We start from the raw sequence: 18,127 nt of genomic DNA, 5'->3' as shown, positions 1-18,127 counted from the left end.
TCACTAACCAAGCCGTTAGAGTCCACTTTGTTAGGTGAACTACATTCTCTCCCTGTACTGTGATTAATTTGTTCGACATGGGTAATCGTATTGGACCGGCTATCCTCATTTTCAACATTAGTGGATACCATGATCTTTTGTCCCAATCGGGTGCAACTAATATAACTGTTGTGCCTGATTTCCATATTTTTCTGAGAACCAGAGGCAATATGTTCAGAGGCGGAAATGCATACGCCAGATTGAATTCCCACTTCTGGGCTAGAGCATCTACTGCTACTGGATGATCCGACGCATTCAGAGAGAAGAAATGTTTGCATCTCGCATTCTCCCTGTTTGCAAATAAATCTATTTGTGGTACTCCCCACATCTCGACTAGCCATCTGAACACCTCTATATTCAAGGTCCATTCCGTGTTTGATGTCTGTGTGCGACTCAGAAAATCCGCCTGATTGTTCAATGACCCCTTTAGATGCACTGCTGTCAGGGATTTCACCTCGAACGTAAGTACGTGTGCTCCCCAACCTGACATGCTTGCGTCCGTTGTCAACACTATCTCGGTTGGGAACTGCCACAGCCTTCCCTGTGATAGAACCTGACTCTTCCCCCACCACAGTAGGGATAATTTTACCTGATCTGGTATTTTTACCATTTGATCTAGCGTCTGAACTGTCTTTCCCCAGTTTTTTAATATCCACATCTGCAATATTCTTGTGTGGAGCATTGCCCATTGTATTGCTGGCGCTGATGAAGTTAACAGACCCAGAAGACTCATTGCTTCCCGGATCGATATAACTGACAGGGCTCTGAATCTCTCTGTCTCCTGTATCAACTTTATCACTTTTTGTTCGGGCAAAAATATCCTTTGTTCCACTGAATTTATTAAAAATCCCAGGAACTGAATAATCTGTGATGGCTCCATCTGTGATTTTTCGGTACTGATCACCCATCCTGCTTTCTGCAACTCTGCCATCACTATTTCCTTGTGACTTAACAAGTTGTGAATTGAATCTGCTTGAACCAATAGATCGTCCAGGTACGGGATTAACATGATCCCCTTCCTGTGAAGCTCTGCCACAATTTCTGCCATAACCTTCGTAAAAACCAGAGGTGCCGACTTTATTCCAAATGGGAGGCAACGGAACTGGTAATGTTGAATACCGTTCCTGTTGTTCACCGCGAATCTCAGAAACGCCTGAGACTTTTCCTCGACCGGCACATGCCAGTATGCGTCCTTCAGATCGATACTTATCATGTAACCTCCCGGAATCAGGAGATTCCGCACGGTATAAATTGATTCCATTCTGAACTTGGCATGCTTTATAAATGGATTTATTGGTTTGAGATTCAAAATCATTCGAAGTTTCCCTGTCGGCTTCCTGACCATGAAGATTTTTGAATAAAATCCTTTTTTCTCCTCGCCTATCGGGACAACTGTCAGTACTTGCCTTTGTAACATCTCTTGCAGAATATGCTCGAGATCCTTTGAATTCTCTATAATTTTTTCTGGCTTTGTTACCACATAACGTTTCGGAGGTCTTTCCTGAAACACTATGTGGTATCCGTTCTCGATCAGATTTATTATAAAAGGACTTGTCGCAACTGCTTTCCAGTATGAGAGGAATCTTCCCAGTCTTCCTCCCACCTGACTTTCGTTGTCACTTCCGCTTGGGCTGAACATCCGTGCCTCTGAACAAGGCGTTCGGCTTACTCTGAACTTTGTTAAATGACCACTGCTTACGTTTATTCTGTTGGCCTGTTTTATTAAACTGACCGGGCGGACGAAAAAATTTCTTTGTCTGTTGAACCACCTTTTTCTTTGGAAAAGATTTCTTCCTATTAGCCGTGCGTTCAAGAATTTGTTCTAATTCGTGCCCAAATAATAAATCCCCCGAGAACGGTATTGTGCATACTTTGCTTTTGGATATAGTACTACCCTCCCATGTTTTTATCCAAAGGTTTCTTCTGGCCACATTAGCTAACGCTGCGGCCCTGGCAGTTAGTCGTATTGATTCCGACGCCGCATCTATTATAAAGTGGATTCTCTATGTACAGCCCCACGTTCGGCAGTATCAGCTGCCCCCTCAATAGGCATATCTCTACTCTCTGGCGGTGCCGAGGGAACCCCTGCTGGTATCGTGTTATTAGATTCAACCCCAACCGAGCCCGAGGCATTATCAGGTACAATATTAGCAACTGGTGCTGGCGACACAGAAACCGCCATTGCATCTCTAAATGCTTTTATAGATTCTGCCATTTCATTTCTCATTGCATTCATTAAATACTTATACGATGTGGCTGACTCCTGATTGAGTACCGTTATAGTACAAGCCTGACATAAAGTTTTGACCCAGCTATGTGCAAGTTTAACATTACATGTTGTGCACCGCTTTGACCTGGGCTTATCAGAAGTATTGCTCTGTAAAAGATAGAAACAGAAACAAACCATACCCCTGTCAAAAACAACTGAAGACAGATGTAACTAAATACATAGACATCTCAGTAAAAACAGCTAAGGCTAGCTGTTAAAAATAAGAGAACCACCATCAATCTCACCGCTCCTGCGTCTTTAATGGCTTCTCCCTCAGGTTTGTCTGCCCTGGGATCTTTCTTAGCCTCCTGCTTAGAATCCCCGGCATCCTGAGGCGCGTCCATCTCTCACACTGTTTCCAAATTAGTGAGAGAGGACGCCAAGACGCTGCGGCTCTTCTGTACTGGCGGGCGGAAGTGACGTCATTACGGAAACCGGAAACGTCCGTTCCGCCATCTTAGGTGATGGAATCAATGCGCACGGCCTCCTGCCCACCGCTCTGTTCCTCAACGCCCACTTCTCAGCCAGCCACCTCCGCGAACAGCGTCTTCGCCGCAGCCCTCTCTTCCCCACACTTCCGATATCCTGCGGTATGAAGAGGTAAGCCGCCCGGCACCCATCCACCTTGTAACCACTGTGCATTTCCTCCAGGCAGCATGCCGCCATTAGCCCCTAGCCACCCAGGCTCTCCAGGACTCCGGCATACTATAGAGAGACCTGTTCCAGGGAACAGGAAACATCCATACTGCCGGACACCTGCGGTGGGTTTGTACTTATAGAGAGATCTATTGGATGTTTCCTGTTTCCTGGGAGGGGTCAGATCTCGTAGTATACCTGTCCTGGAGGGTTACTGGAAAAAAACTGCTGCCGACCATCCATTTTTAGCCCACACGTAAATTCAGAAGAAACCTATTTATTTCAATAGGCTGCGATTCTCTGTCCAAATTTGTGCGCAATGAATTGCTCAGAATTGCCCCTAGTGGAAACGAGCCCTCAAGACTTCTTGATACATGACATATAGGAACATAGAGACACTTGTTCTAGAAGGGGCATGGATTCTACTGTTATATGGAGGATGTGGGTGCAGTATTTATATTCAGGACATTAACTTTCTAAAAGGAAAAATATCTGCACTTATTATAAAGGGACAAAAGGCCGTTATCTGTTTTAGTTTGTTGTGAGGGAGATTTTGGCACGACTGGCTAGATGGGACATGATACGGTGGCAACACTTAGTTTATATGTTACATATATGGAAGGTATGGCTATAACAGGGACTTTATGAATAGACTGTTGGTTACAGGGCCGGTTCTAGACTTTTTGCTGCCTTAGTATAGGTAGGTAGCCAGGTAGCCAGGTATAGGTGACCCCTGTATAGGGTAGCCAGGTATAGTTGCCCCCAGTATAGGCAGCTAGTATTGTTACCCCCAGTATAGGTAGTATAGTTGCCCAGGATAGGTAGCTAGTATAGTTAGTATAGTTGCCCCAGTATAGGTAGCTAGTATAGTTGCCCTCGGTATAGGTAATATAGTTGCCCCTGTATAAGTAGCTAGTATCATTGCCCCAGTATAGGCAGCTAGTATTGTTGCCCCCAGTATAGGTAGTATAGTTGCCCCAGTATAGGTAGCTAGTATAGTTGCCCCAGTATAGGTAGCTAGTATAGTTGCCCTCGGTATATTTATTATAGTTGCCCCAGTATAAGTAGCTAGTATTTTTGCTCCCAGTATAGGTAGCTAGTATTGTTGCTTCCAGTATAGGTAGTATAGTTGCTCCAGTATAGGTAGCTAGTATAGTTGCCCCCAGTATAGGCAGCTAGTATAGTTGCCCCCAGTAGCCAACCAGGAAGGAGAAGCAACGGGCACACAAGGGTGGGGAGGGGGGCCAGATCTCCCCCCCCCCCCTCCTCACCTGGGGCTCCCCCTTCCCCGCTCCAGATAGGACAGCAGCGTGTGCGGTGGGGAATGATTTCAGTCAGCGGCAGCGGGTGGGGAATGAATTACTCACCCCTTCCTTCCGGGTTCCAGGCTTAGACCGTGCCGTGCGTATCACAGGTCTCCTCCTTTTTCAATGCCGTGCAATGCGTACTAGGTACTGTGAGACTTGTGACGCGCATGCCACGCTCCGACGCCTGGAACGTGGAAGGAAGAGGTGAGTAATTCATTCCCCACCCGTGCCGCTGACTGAGTTCATACACCGCCGCTCACGTTGCTGTCATATCTGGAGGGAGGGAGCAGGGAAGGGAGAGCCCCAAGTGAGGGGGAAGGGTCTGGCCCCCCACCCCACCATGGGCCCGCTCCTCCGTCCTGCACTGCTACCCCTCCTGCTGACCTGCCCCCTCCCCCCCCACCACCACGGCCAGTCTGGTGCTGCCCCCAGACTTGGCGTTGTCTGAGGAAGACGCCTCACTTGGCATCATGGGTGGGCTGGGCCTGGTTGGTTACACCAGGGCAGGAGGGGACGGCTGGGGATCCACACTGAAATATCTACACTGAGCCCTGTGATTATCCACCTATGCTAATGGTTAATATAACTCATCAGAAGCACGGTTTACCACAGGAAAAAAACAAAGTTTCTGGGTATGGACATATTGGGCCTTATGTATTAAGTCATAAGATATCATAGTGAAGGTTGCTGAAAGGTATGTGAATTAGTGATTATGTGACTGCCACCTCTCAGGCTTAGTTCACACTGTACCTTACAATCGCTTCGAAAAATGTGATTGTGAATTAATACAGTCGCAACACTGCAGTGGCATCACTCAAAAGTTTTTGTACAACAAAAAGCTGTAGCGATAAGCAATTTTGGAGCAATCGATTTTTTAATCCATTTTTGTTAAGAGCTTTTGCTTTTCTTTACTTGTAACAGAATCATATTCACTCCAAACAAGCTACATGCACCGTGTTTGCAAATTTAATAAAAACAATTCTGTCTGGTGTGATATAGAGTTATAGACCATAGGATTCATTGTCAAAACACTGGAAATTGCTGGCAATCAAAAAAGCTATTTAAAAGTGTTGTGGTTGTGAAACAGCCCTCAGAGTTACGTCAACAATAACATTTCTAAAGCGCTTTTCTCCCATAGCAATCAAAGAGCTTAGGCACTGTCGGATTCAGTAATTGGCAGTAGGATGAAGTATTAACACAACAAAATTATATTTCTGCAAATGCTAAACTGATCAGGTCTGTTTTCAGCCTGGATTTAAAGGAGCCATCAGTCAAACTCTCCTACCTCCCCGATCTAGTAACCTGGGACTTCCTCCAGCTCATTGCAGCTGACATGTCCCACGCCGCAGCTCCGCTCTCCGCCGACATCCCAGGGTCCCCGATGTTGTCTCGCCAGGCAGTCCTCTACTGCACCTGCGGGAGCGCCACTGTCAATCAAGTCCACATTGTCTGGACTGTATTGCGCCTGCAGGAGCGCCACTGTCAATCAGTAGTCAGTAGTTCTGCACTTGCGCAGTATAGTATGGACAACATGGACTTGAATGACAGCGCAGTAGAGGACGACCTCGAGGTCCACCTCTGCTCCGGCGGGGACCCCGGGCCGGCAGCTGAGAGTGGAGCTGCAGCATGGGACAAGTCAGCTGCAAGGGGCTGCAGGAAGCCCCAGGTAAGTAAATCTGGGGGAAGGAGAGATTGACTGATGGCTCCTTTAAACACATCCAGAGATGGAGCTGTCCTGGTCTGCTGGGATGAGGAGTTCCATAATGTAGGAGTGGAATGACAGAAGGCTCTGAGACCAAATGTTTTCAGGTGGACCAAGGTATGACTAGATGATTAGAACCTGTGGATCTAAGATTGCAGGAATTGCTACGCAGCTGCAACATTTCTTTCATGTATCCAGGGCCCAGATTATGTAGTGATTTAATTGTCAGTAGGTTGATCTTAAATAGTATCCTCCATTTTAAAAGTAGCCAGTGATCGGAATGCAGGACTGGTGTTATGTGGCAGTGACGGGGTTGGTTAACAGTCTGTCTGCAGTATTCTGTATCATCTGTAGGCGGTACAAGTCCTTTTTTTGGACGGTCGCTGTAGAGAACACATTAGTAGCATGCATTTTGGTTCACCAATGATTCAAAAAGCGTGCAGAAGCCCTTGCAGTGTGAACTAGCCCTTAAGATGAGGGGAACTTTTTACAGTATAATCTTGTTAACTCGGGTAAAGTAAACATTCGTGTATAGTAAAGTACCTCTCCAGGTCCTGGCCAATCTTCATTACACGTCTATGGGTGCAATGCCTGACATAGTAAACCCGGATATAATAAAACTTGTGATATATTAAACATGTTTGTTGGCCCCTACGCGACGCTGACTCTGGATATAGTAAACAGCGGTGCATGTGTCATATCAGTGTGAAACCCATGGTCCACTGCTCTTTTCAGGCTGATGTGTCATATGTCAGTGTGAAACCAATGGTCTGCTGCTCTCTTCAGGCTTGTTGTGATTCAGTTGATGCCTGATAACATTTGTAAGACAAGTAGAATGGCCCTGGCGCTGGATATACAGTACTGTACAAATAAGCAGCATAGGGAAAATGAGAAATAGTGTGAATGTAAACAACAGAGGATGTAGTGTTACCACATCCACTTAGCAATCACCAATAAATGTATTGTCACAGTCCTCCCACGGAATTGTACGCACACCCGGGTATCTCTTCCGTTCTTAGCGATACAGACTAACCAGCAAGCTCATGGTGACCCAGAACTCATTGGAGTGTGTTCTTAGCGATGACACTCCTGGTAGCGTGTGGAGCACAATACAGGCTGCGTTCACTTGTAGTGCTGCAGATCAGAGTGGGCCTACTCGCTGTAAAACTAGAGTGGAGAGGAGAGGGCCAAGTCCTGCCCGTAGAGGTATTGGAGCCACTCACATTACAGATGCCAGTGGATTATCATGATTGGCTGCATTTTGAAGAGCGGCTTCATGATCGGCTCAAGTGTGAGCAGAAAGTTTTGCAGGATGCGCGCTGCAAGTCCCACCTCTGGAAGTAATGAAGCCACTCAAGGAAGCGAGTGGCTGCTTCTAATCAGTGATGGCTGCAATTTTTAAGGATCCCTGGATACTGTACGAGCAATTTGTCCAGCCGGGATATGCAGCCCTAAGGAATACTTAACCTTGTAGCCCACCAAATGTGCAAGTGCTTGTATAGTAGCTTCCGATGGGAGGACAGAGCTGGTCAGTTTGCAGCAGAGAATGTACCAGAGCATGGTGGTCCATTTTTAGGACAATTACTGATAAATTAAACTTCTGATATAGTAAACCACTTTTCCTGGTCCCTTGGAGTTTACTTGAACAAGTTTACACTGTAGTTTGATCCTACAGTAATTTTCTTGCATATGGCAAAAAAAAATGTTCCTTAGCCTTGTCAATTACACTCTTCTGTAGTTGACAGCACACAAGCATCACTTCCATCAAACTGAAAAATGTGAAAAATTGGGACTTTTAGACCTCTTTTGGTTAAATTGCTCGCTTGCCAAGCAGTTCAGCATCCAGTCTGATGCCCACTAGCGCCATTCACGTGCAGTTTAAATGCACCTGAAAGGCAGCGGTTTTGACAAGAGGTGTGTCAGCGCTTGGAACATTCTAGAGTCATTCTGCAGCATAAACCTGCAACATGTCGCATCTGAGCACAGCTGCACCTATATGCAACTGTATGGGAGGGGGGGGGGGGCCTTGCTGACCGCTGGTACCAGGCACTAACAAGCTCCTGGTCGGTGCAAGAGCATAAGGACCCCATAAGATACAACGTTTTCATGTGTAAGTTCGGGTGCCTTTTAGAAGAGGAACTCTAAAGCTGAACTCTAAAGAATCGAGGTAAGTAAGAGGCGAAGGCTAGGATTAGACACGGGAGACAGAGGACATTAGAATTAGACAAAGGCCAAAGGGTCAGGTTAACCATATTTTATTTCCTTATAAGCAATACCAGTTGCCTGCCAGCCCTGCTGATACTCAGCCTCTAATACTTTTAGATCAGCTGGGCTACCAGGCGACTGGTATTGTTTAAGAGGAAAGAAATATGGCAGTCTCCATATTCTTCTCACTTCAGTTGTCCTTTAAACTAGGTGGGGGAAAGATGGGTTGGTGTTATTACAGGTTGTAGGTGAGATACAGAATATCAGGGCATCAGGTTTGCACTATTTAACACAATGTCATGTACCCAGGTAAATATTTCAGAAATACTAGAACTAAAACAATACAGAAATATGATGAAATTATATTAAAATCTGTAATGTTGTTTATCTAGATGACTGAGGACAAGCTTCCTGACAAAATGATCACCAAGAGGTTCACGTTCCTTCGTTGTCTTGGCCAAGGAGGCTCCGAAAGTGCAAGTTTGACATCCTAACACTTTATCTGAATGTTTATCACAGGAAATCCAATGTCTCTTATTGCAGGTACACAAAGGATCCCCATAGAATATAACAGGGCTGTGGAGTCGGTACAAAAATTTTCCGACTCCAACTCCGACTCCTCAGTTTATGAAACCACGACTCCGACTCCAACTCCGACTCCTCAGTCTAATATTTAACAGGGCTGTTGATTTTGTACAAAAATCACCCGACTCCGGCTCCTCAGTTTATGAAACCACGACTACGACTCCAACTCCGGGTGCCCAAAATTGCCCTGACTCCTCGACTCCGACTCCACAGCCCTGGAATATAAACACACAAATTGGGCAGGTCACTCCCCTTGACCACTACAAACAGTCCCGAAGAGGAGATTCAGGCCATCAAACTCCCACACAGGGCCAGCCTTAGGTTTCACAATGACCAGTGAGAAGCTAGACCTTGGTTTCCCCCCCCCCCCTTCCCCCCAAATTATGGCCCATAGAGCCCTTTTCCACTGCAAAACGCAAACACATGACCTATTTTGATGTGCGTTTTTTATACGTTTGCATTTCCGGTTTGCAAGTGTTGTCTTGATTTTTTAAAATAGATACTAATGGTTAAATCAAAACAAAACACAAACACATTTCTTATGCGTTCCTATACTTTAGGTTGAAACGCAAAACGTAACATAATCGCACAGACATGCGTTTGCGTTTTTTTTAAAAATCAGAACGAAGCAGTGGACAAGGCCACCCAAGATTCTTATTTTAACAGGCTGCACTTAAGAATCAGCAAACGCAGCTAGTGGAAAGGGGCCCTTAGTGAGGAATGGGGGGAGCTACTAAGGATGCTGGGGAGTAGATTAGAGGGAGGGGCTCACTAGGAGGCTTGCTGAGGATGCTGGGGGGCAAGAGGGTCTTACTGAGGGTGCTGGGGGTGGATGGGGGGAGAGAGGTTTTACGGAGGTTGCTGGGGGAGAGAGGGGATTACCGAGGATACAGAAGGAAGAGGGGTACTTAGTGAGGGTGATGGGGGAGAGAGGGAGCTTACTAATGGTGCAAGGAGTGGTGGATGGGAGGGAGAGAGGGGCTTACTGAGGGTTCTGGGGGGGTGAGAGGCGCTGAGTATGCTGGGGATGGATAGGGATAAAGAGAGGCTTAATGAGGGCGCTGGAGGAGAGAGGGCAGCTGACTAAGGGTGCTGAGGGGTGAGAGGGATTTATTAAGAATGGATGGGGGAGAGGGGGGCTTACTGAGGGTGCTGTGTGAGAGGCTTAGTGATGGTGCTGAGGCTTGGAAGCAGGCCCAGCACTACCATAGGGGCAATCTGGACAGTTGTCCCAGGGTCCCACGAGCGCTGCCACAGCCCCCCAGGTCCCCCCAACTTTATTTCGACCCCAGGAGCCCTTGCAGTGTAGTGGCTCACCTGTTCTGCCTGCTGCAGGCTCCATTATATACTGCACTGCCGTATTTATACTCACTGGGGTGCCTCTCCTATGTGACCTGGTGCATACTATACGTAATAACTTGCACCAAGGAAATGCGCCTGTGGCAGCCAGGATGAAGACTGGAGTGCATGGTGACATAGGCATATGGAGAAGCGCACACTAGCTGAACAGGTGAGCTGCTACACTGCACGGGCCCCAAGATAAAGTTGGGGGAGACCTGGGGGGCAGTGCCAGGCAAATGTAACATTTCCTTACTGTGCTGGGGGGGGGGGGGGGGTCCTAGGATAATTTTCCCTGGGACTCTGGTTGGATGGGGTAGAAGAAAGCTTACAGAGGGTGCTAGCGGGTAGAAAGAGGTTTATTAATGGTGCTGGGGGGAGGATAGGGGGAAAGAGGGGCTTACTGAAAGTGCTTGGGTTAGAGAGGGGCTTATTAATGATGCTGGAGCAGAAAGAGAGGTTTAGTAAAGGGTGATGAGGTGTGGCTGGGGAGGGAGAGGGTAATGACCTCTCAAATCCCTCCATTCTGTTGGAGCTGGGGAAACAAGCATTGGCTGCATGGAGTGCGAAGAGAATCACTGGCTACAAGGGGCAAAGCTTCATGGGTCTGGAGGTGGAGATTCTTGCCAATTTGGGGGTGGGGCTTCACAGCTGTCCCAATACCCCTTTCATGAGGATAATGGTGACGCCTTGAACGACCACTCAGGTCGCCCGTGGCAAAAGCCGGTCATGCTCCCAAATACCAAGAAATATACCACAAGCGAAAATCTTATAAAAAAAAAAAAAACTTCCAGAGTAAGATCAGAAAACTATTGATATGTGTCAGACACATGGTGGCGGCTCAACCATAACAGTAATAATACTCCCGGTGAGGCTGAAATATGTCAATGTTTTGTGGATGTTCCAACAAAGAATTTTTTTTTATTTATTTAAATGTCATGGTGTGTTGTGCACAATTTAATATTGTAAACCGAGGTCCATATTATAAGGAAAATATTTATGACCAACGTACAGTAACCCATAGCAACCCTGTACTCTCTGATGTGACCTCTGTTAGGCGGCAGCAGGGAACAGCACTCTGCATACATATCCCGTCACTGTCTCTGGGGGAGCCGTGGTAGGGACAGTCCTATAGATTTTTTATAGATATCATGCTGAAATCTATTACAAATCTATGTGCAGTGTGTGGCAGTAATAGGACCCTCTCTGATCAGATGCAGATCATAAAGGGATCCATCTTTTTGCCCTGTCGTTTGTCAATTTGCCCATGTATGGCAGGCTTTAGAACCAAATATCAGTTGCACAAAGTTGTACTGTCAATGCACCATAAGATATATGATAATAATGTATGATCATGTTAATTTGTATTCTCAGCCCTTTCACATGCCTATATCTCCCTGTACAATCTTATGTATAGTCATTACACAGAAGAGCATATTGTCAGTGTGATATCTCTGCCCCTCTCTGTAAATGCAGGTCTGCCAAGTGAGAGAGAAGACCAGCAGGCAAGAACTCGCCCTGAAGGTGATGGACACAAAACAGTCAACCAGAGGCACCCAACCAACGAGAAGAACATTCTAGATGTCACCTCTGGATGCCCATTCTTGATCCATGGATTTGGGGCATTTCAAGTCAAGGTTGCCTCAGCACAACCTCCTCTACAGCGTACACACTGCCTCAGCGCAACCTCAGCTACAGCGTACACACTGCCTCACGGCAACCTCAGCTACAGCACACACAATGCCTCAATGCAACCTCAGCTACAGCGCACACATTGCCTCAGGGCAACCTCAGCTACAGCATACATACTGCCGCAGTGCAACCTCAGTGACAGCATACATACTGCCGCAGCGCAACCTCAGCGACAGCATACATACTGCCACAGCGCAACCTTAGCGACAGCAAACATACTGCCGCGCAGCGCAACCTCAGCGACAGCATACATACTGCCGCAGCGCAACCTCAGCGACAGCATACATACTGCCGCAGCGCAACCTCAGCGACAGCATACATACTGCCGCAGCGCAACCTCAGCGACAGCATACATACTGCCGCAGCGCAACCTCAGCGACAGCATACATACTGCCTCAGTGCAACTTCAGCTACAGCATATACACTGCTGCAGCGCAACCTCAGCTACAGCATATACACTGCCTCAGTGCAACCTCAGCTACAGCATATACACTGCCTCAGTGCAACCTCAGCTACAGTGTACACACTGCCTCAGTGCAACCACAGCTACAGCAACACACTGCCTCAGGGCAACCTCAGCTACAGCATATACACTGCCTCAGTGCAACCTCAGCTACAGCATACACACTGCCTCAGGGCAACCTCAGCTACAGCGTACACACTGCCTCAGTGCAACCACAGCTACAGCAACACACTGCCTCAGCGCAACCTCAGCTACATCGTACACACTGCCTCAGCGCAACATCAGCTACAGCTACAGCGTACACACTGCCTCAGCGCAACCACAGCTACAGCGCACACACTGCCTCATTGCAACCTCAGCTACAGCATACACGCTGCCTCAGTGCAACCAAAGCTACAGCGCACACACTGCATCAGTGCAACCTCAGCCTCAGTGTACACACTGCCTCAGTGCAACCTCAGCAACAGCGTACACGCTGCCTCAGCGCAACCAAAGCTACAGTGCACACACTGAATCAGTGCAACCTCAGCTACAGCGTACACATTGCCTCAGTGCAAACTCGGCTACAGCGTACAACTGCCTCAGTGCAACCACAGCTACAGCACACATACTGCCTCAGCGCAACCTCAGCTACAGCACACACACTGCCTCAGCGCAACCTCAGCTACAGCACACACACTGCCTCAACGCAACCTCAGCTACAGCGTACACACTGCCTCAGTGTAATCTCAGCTACAGCATACACTCTGCCTCAGCACAACCTCAGGTACAGTATACACACTGCCTCACGGCAACCTCAGCTACAGCATACATACTGCCACAGCGCAACCTTAGCTACAGCATATACACTGCCTCAGGGCAACCTTAGCTACAGCATATACACTGCCTCAGGGCAACCTCAGCTACAGCGCACACACTGCCTCAGTGCAACCTCAGGTACAGCGCACACACTGCCTCAGTGCAACCTCAGCTACAGCGCACACACTGCCTCAGGGCAACCTCAGGTACAGCGCACACACTGCCTCAGTGCAACCTCAGCTACAGCATACACACTGCCTCAGGGCAACCTCAGCTACAGTGTATATACTGCCGCAGCGCAACCTCGGCTACAGTGTACACACTGCCTCAGTGCAACCTCAGGTACAGCATACACACTGCCTCACGGCAACCTCAGCTACAGCATACATACTGCCGCAGCGCAACCTTAGCTACAGCATATACACTGCCTCAGGGCAACCTCAGCTACAGTGCACACACTGCCTCAGTGCAACCTCAGCTACAGCGCATACACTGCTTCAGGGCAACCTCAGCTACAGCGTATATACTGCCACAGTGCAACCTCGGCTACAGTGTACACACTGCCTCAGTGCAACCTCAGCTACAGAAAACACATTGCCTCGTCTGATGTTTCTGTCACTTCTCTTTTTCATCTGTAAGCTCATACATGCATGGGCCTTCCTGTTCATGCTATACATGTTCTGCCTCAGTTGTGCATATTTGTCATTTCAGTATATATGTAGTTGTAGTCTGTATGAATTTAAGTTACCTATCAATGTATAACAGTGGGTAACCACAAATGTTCACTTATAACTGAATTATTGCAAATTTCCTTCTGTTTTAAGAGGAGGGCTTTTTGGTTCCTTTTATCCCCCTATACATTCCTAGTAGTTTGGGTCACCCTGAGCTGCTTGGTTACTCTAATGTATAACAGTGACACAGGAAATGGCACTGCCATAATAGTTTTTCTGTTTGGAAATGCCCATTTTTTATTTTTTTTTATTCAGTTAAAAGGGGATTTAGGTTAAGATGGCCATACATCAGACGACTTGGTGGCCGATCGACCATCTGATTCAATTATTTAATCAAGAGTGAGTACCGCACATAACTCAGTGTTCTCCCTGGGCTATTTTAGCCGGGTGCTCCACCTGGCAAGTTTTGGTAAGTAACCGACTGTCATCAGCTTGCCTCCTCATCTTCTTATTATGCTGTCAGCAGAACTGTGCCAGCACTGCCTTCCCCCATCATTTCCCACCCGGCTTCTTTTTCATGCCACCTGGCTAAAAAATATTATGGTGAGAACACTGAACTGGTACTGTACAACGTGTACTGGATGGAGTCAGTGCTCATTAAAGTGTACCAGAGCCGATTACATAGCAAAAATCGATACTTCCCCGGGGCTTCCTCCAGCCCCATAAGCACGTCTGAGCCCCTCGACATCCTCCTGCAGTCTGCCATTCAGCCGCGCTCAGCCCTGGTAACAGGCTTCGGATTTCAGTCACACTTTTAGTGTATGTTCACCTCCATTCTCACATGTGATACTGTATTAGACTAGCATTAGACTTGGCTTCAAATCAGTCTGTCCTCCACAACACACTACAATGGACCAAAGGACAGGTTGATAGACTCTATCTGAACTGCAGGATTCATTCACACAGGACCTTTGAGCCCTTAGTGTCCATTGCAGTAATGGATATACAAAGTAAGGAACACAATTAAGTGTTATAAGATTATTTTAGGAGTACACAAAATCCCAGTCACATCGTCACAAAAGGCAATTTTCCTGCTTGCATATCCTATAATCATGGCTGATTTTCCTAATGCCGTCATGTTAGCTCAGGCAGTAGTGGAAGGGCGTATAAAATAAAACAAACGGGACAGATTGTGGTGGTACCCTAAATCTTACTGGTGGGCTCTATGGGTGATGCACACCACTAAGATGATGACATCATGAACAGTTTCCAAAAAGTAGCACACTAGGATCTTATATAACTCCACAAGTTATGGACAGTAGATAAACATCCAATCTGTCAGTAAGGAGGCAGAATTGTTGTATAAACTCTTTAATTGTGATGGTCTGTCACAGCACACCACAGTTTAAATGAAACGTTCTGTTATAATCAATGGAAACCAAAATCCTCCAGTAGGTAGAGTCAGCCTCCATCACACCCCAACCATGGGCCACTCTCCAGAAATGCTGGACCCTATAGTCTATGGGGCACAAGTGCTTCTGGGGCATTCAAGGCCTCACCCTGCCTTCCTATCTGCCTCTCTGCTGGCAATACTAAATACAATATAGGATTACGGTATATAGATTTATTCACCTCAAGAAAATAAACGGCTGCATAGAATAGTATCCTTACAATGTTTATAAAAACAAGTACTTCCACTCACATGGGATGCAGCATAAACAACGCTCAGAGATTTCCAATGCGCTTTCTCCAGATGCAGACGCCTATCTGGCTCCCGCCATGTATGAAGTTTCTAGGATGATCTCTGCAACATGTAAAACACACAAAACATGAGCAGATAAAACATTTACCTAAACCAACCACATTTGATGACATATGATTTCAATTGCTGGCTTCGGGCCCGTTTCCACTAGTGAGGTGCAATTTCTTTGCAGAAAACGCATAAACGAATTTGCATGCAAATTTGTACGTGTTTGTATGCGTATTTTAACCCGAAGACTCGTTAAAATTAGCATCTGTTTGTAAGTACGCTATTTTAACCATGTCAGTGCCTGTGTGCTTTTCAGGGCTGTGGAGTCGGTACAAAAATCCACCGACTCCTCAGTTTAGGATTCCCCCGACTCCGGCTCCTCTAATTTGCATATTACAATCTTGTTGATAGAAAATATGTAACCTGAAATTCATCTCTTAACTGCCAACGCTTAGGAATTTTAAAAGACAACTGAAGTGAGAAGGATATGTAGACATACATATGCCATATTTATTCCCTTTAGTCATAGACTAAAACTAGTCCTTGGTAAGAGTACTTGTAAAAGGTACAGACAGAAACAAAGAACATCTATCAGGCCCTAGGCAATGCAACTGTGGATACATGTAAGAGAGATGTGCAGGTACTCTGCAGGGGAATTAGTAGATTCTTCCTCTATTACACATTCTTCATGCACAATCTGAACCAGGTTTATGGGTGATAGACAACACCTCTGTGTTCAATGTGCACAACATTCTCAGTGGTTTCCCTGCAGCTCTGTGGAGAGTGCATATGTAGAGTATAGTACTACTGTGTAACTTAAAAAGTGAACCTCCAGACTAAAAATCGACTCGGCAGCACTGAAACGGCTTGGTGTTTCTTTAACAGTTTCACAGCATCAGAACTTTGTTTCTCTTATACATGCCTCATATACAAGCGATACTATAGACCTCCGTGTGCCGTCCTAAGCTCCGCCCTCCGGCACACGAAGGTCTATAGTATCGCTTCCAGGACGCTGGAACCAAATTTTGAAATGCTGTTTTAATCTTTTGGAAATGTGAGTGTGATATCACATTTTTTAAATCTTTTAAAAGTATTTTATTGCGCTATGGAAGCGTTTGTTTAGTTTTTAAGGGGGACATCTGATGAGTGGATTAAAGATTCGGCTGGCCCTAAACTTCATGCGATAATGCTGTTTATGACTGAGCAGCCACAGAGTTTGGTGAGTGTGATTTGAAGGGGCACCTGGGTGGCCCAAACTTAACTAACCATTCACGGTGTGGTGGAGTGATTTGCTAAGGGTTGCATACTACCAATGAGGGAAAATCCCAGGTGGAGGTCATATAATTGGAAGATCTGCACCATTATATTGTACTTTGCTTTTTGAGGAAACGATCACTAAGTAACGATGAAGGTGAATGGAGAAGTTATGAGGAGGATCTATGGATTATGAGATATGCGTTTAAGCTGTCTGTGATTGAGCAGCATCTGCATCTGGTGAGCGGTTGGCATTATTATTGTTGGGTGCTATTACTAATCTCTATGAGATGAAGGTGGAGGTGTAAATTAAATAAGACATATTACACTATTAGGTTTCTTTTTGTATCCCCCTGAGGTAACTACAAAACTATAACGGAGCCCGGAATCACCAACAGGATTGGAACATTTATTACTTCCTGGCATCACAGATTGATAGACTGAGAACGACTACACTGAACCGTATTGAGCGCATACACTCCTTTGTATACTTTTTGATATTTTTATTGTGTATGCAAACCGGTATTGGGGGGGCAAAAAACTTTCTGACATTTCTTTATAACTGATGTGGTGGAGCGCATTATCTATTCTGCTTATATATGCCTCATTTTTAGCTGCACAGAAGAAAACTGCCCGGGCATTTTTCCTCTGATGCTGTGCAAGGCATGATGGGATTTCTGATGTTGTTGTTCTCGTTCTGCTGTTTTGGTGCAATTTTTTTTTTTTTTTTTTTTTTTTACATTCTGAATTTGACATTTGAAGCCTAGCGTGTGCAGCTTGGAGGGGTGATCAGGACACAGGACAGTTGGAACTGTGTCTCATGCTCCCTGTCACCTCCTTTCAACCAAAAAGATGGCTGCCCCCATGACAAAGATTGCAGCCCCCATGAATCACAAACATTTGCCTGTTCTTTTAAAACAGGGTGGGTAAAAAATGATATTACCTATCTATTCTAATTAACATAACTAATGTAACTTAATGACAGTATGTTTGTTTAGGCTGAAGTTCCCCTTTAAAGTAAACCTGAGACAGATGAAATTAAAGTTTTATACATACCTGGGCTCCAGCCCCCTTCAGGCTAATCAGTCCCTCGCTGTCCTCCTCCGCCACCTGGATCTTCTGCTATGAGTTCACGTACTTGAGCCAGTCGGGTGTAGTGCGCATGCACACACTCCGCCGCCGGGAGCGTACTACACCTGCGCAGCACTATTGCACAGGTGCAGAACGCTCCTGGCTGTGGGAGCTGCACGTGGCTGGACTGCGCTAACTGGCTGAATTACCAGAACTCATAGCAGAAGATCCAGGTGGCGGAGGAGGACAGCGAGGGACTGATTGGCTTGAAGGGGGCTGGAGGAAGCCCCAGGTATGTATAAAACTTTTCATTTCTTTTCTTTTCCGTCTCAGGTGCCCTTTAATTC

The 18,127-nt window shown here is 46.4% G+C and overlaps 1 protein-coding gene across 1 annotated transcript in view; it reads right to left on the bottom strand.

Moving 5' to 3' along the window:
• The window catches only part of SH3PXD2B (SH3 and PX domains 2B), a 293,221-nt gene extending 277,732 nt beyond the window's left edge, over nt 1–15,489 (bottom strand). The window contains exon 1 of the mRNA XM_068277154.1: nt 15,408–15,489. The gene's annotated coding sequence lies outside the window, so the exon portion shown is untranslated. The remainder of the gene's footprint in view (nt 1–15,407) is intronic.
• Between the last annotated feature and the right edge of the window lie 2,638 nt (nt 15,490–18,127).

This window comes from Hyperolius riggenbachi, chromosome 3 (genome assembly GCF_040937935.1).
Source record: "Hyperolius riggenbachi isolate aHypRig1 chromosome 3, aHypRig1.pri, whole genome shotgun sequence".
Taxonomy (NCBI): domain Eukaryota; kingdom Metazoa; phylum Chordata; class Amphibia; order Anura; family Hyperoliidae; genus Hyperolius; species Hyperolius riggenbachi.
This window is presented reverse-complemented; position numbering and strand designations above follow the sequence as displayed.